Below are 2,105 nucleotides of genomic sequence, written 5' to 3'. Positions count from 1 at the left end.
ACCTTTGTATCTTCAGCCAGCAGCATCTACACAGCCAGGTTTAGGTCTCCTAGCTTTCTGCTTACTGTTTCCTACAAAAACTCTAGTATTCAAGATCTGTCATGATGGCTATCACAAGGCTAATGTACAAAGTGGACGCAGTGGAAATCAAGGGTCTTTCATTCCCATTTTACTGGATCCTTCTTCCGGACAATACCTTCTTGTCACCTCCTTCAGGGAGCCCAACCCCAGCTATCCTTCCCTGACATACCTCACCCCTCAACCATCCTCTTCTTGGCCTCATTTAAATGTATAAGTTCTGTGGCCTGTGCTCTCAGTACTTTATGTTTATTTAATCTTACCTGGTAAATAAAAATAAGATGCTATTAACTGGGACTTCCCTGGTGGTCCAATGGCTAAGACTCTGCACTCCCAATGCAGGGGGCCTGGTTCGATCCCTGGTCAGGGAACTAGGTTCCACATGCCTCAACTAAGAGTTCACATGCCACAACTAAAGATCCCACATGCCACAATGAAGATCCCGTGTATGGCAACTAAGACCCAGCGCAGCCAAACAAATATATAAATAAATAAATATTTTTTAAAAAGGTGCTATTAACTGACAGAGGTCTTTGGGTAATGTCTGCCTTTTGATAGAAATTTTCATTTACATGGACCAAGAGACCCTGTGCTAAGACCAGTAGGACAGGAGCATCCTTTGTTTTCCTTCCCATCATAAGTTTAACTACTTTGCCTATGAGGAGTTTTGGCCTTCTATTTAAAGTCCATGAGATTATGGAAGGACCCCAAACCAGTGCCTTCCTTTTAAAAAAAAGGTGAACTAAATATCAGTCTTTAGCACATCCTCCAGAATAATACTTGTTCAGGATCTGTGGGCTTACACAAGCCTAGTATTAGTCTTAATGGAAATTAAATAGTAAATCTAAGTAAAATTACCCTTTAAGGTATTCAGCTTTACAAAAAAAAAAAAAAAATGTGAACTCCCCTTGACTTCTTCATGTTCCTGGCATTTTATTTTAGATTTTTATGGATCTGCTTTTTTTTTTTTCCTTCTTATTTAGTTATTTATTTATTTTAACATCTTTATTGGAGTATAATTGCTTTACAATGGTGTGTTAATTTCTGCTTTACAACAAAATGAATCAGTTATATATATATACATATGTTCCCATATCTCTTCCCTCTTGCGTCTTCCTCCCTCCCGGGTGGGATAGGGAGGGTGGGATATGGATCTGCTTTTGAAGACCCTGAGTGTAATTGTTACAGATAAATGCCTTCTCTGGTAAACTTGAGAGAAACTCCATGCAAAAAGCTTTGTTTCCTGGGGGAGGAAGTACACAAATTTTCCAGTACATTTGCCAAATGCTGTAGATGCTACCTAAAATTTGAAGATTTGCAGTGTACATTTGTGTGGTAAAAGCTCTGAGAAGTCCTGTAGTAAAAAAGTCTGTTTGAAATTGTTTAACTCAGCATTTCCTAAATGTGTAATTCTTTCGTGCACAACATTCTGGGGAACTTGTTTTCTGATTAACACAATTGTGAGGGATGGGGCGGGGCATGACGCTGTAGACATCTGCTTGTACTCTAATTATTTTAGTAGAAAAGAAGGGAGAAAATGTTATGTTGCAAGCTAACGTGGGCAGCAACAGCAAACACACCCATTTTTTAAATTCATTCATTATGCATTAAGAATTTACTGAACACCAACTATGTAAATAAGACTGAATGAGGAATTGGGGTGCTTCTCTCAGAAAACCTAATCCTTTTCTAGAGGTGTTTATAGGATGTTAGGAAACACTGAGATAGTAAAGGTATTCCAGATTGCACGCATGTGACTAAATAAGTGATCAGTGGTGAGAAGATCTCTTCCAGGGCTTGAGTCTTGACTTCTTGGGATTTGCAAGGGGTACTTGGTGCTGATGACTACCGCCTCATCTAAGCCACATTCTGTGCTGACATCCAGACTCAGTAAAAAAAAAACCAAATAGGAAACATCACTTCATTCTGTTGAAAGCTTGTGCTGGAAGCAATGCTTTCTATGTCTGATATTGAGGAGAGAGCACTGGGCTTGGGCTCAGAGGACTTCAGTTTGAATCGGCCTCCAT

At 39.5% G+C, this 2,105-nt stretch overlaps 1 non-coding gene across 1 annotated transcript; it reads left to right on the top strand.

The window, feature by feature from the left end:
- Positions 1 to 377: 377 nt before the first annotated feature.
- On the top strand, positions 378 to 449 carry TRNAG-CCC (transfer RNA glycine (anticodon CCC)). The gene has a single exon. It is a non-coding gene; the product is annotated as a tRNA-Gly (tRNA).
- The last annotated feature ends 1,656 nt before the right edge of the window (positions 450 to 2,105 follow it).

The sequence above is a fragment of the Lipotes vexillifer genome, unplaced genomic scaffold (genome assembly GCF_000442215.2).
Source record: "Lipotes vexillifer unplaced genomic scaffold, Lipotes_vexillifer_v1.1 scaffold1629, whole genome shotgun sequence".
Classification (NCBI taxonomy): Eukaryota; Metazoa; Chordata; class Mammalia; order Artiodactyla; family Lipotidae; genus Lipotes; species Lipotes vexillifer.
Note: the sequence above shows the minus strand (reverse complement) of the source record. Positions and strands in the feature narration are given on the sequence as shown.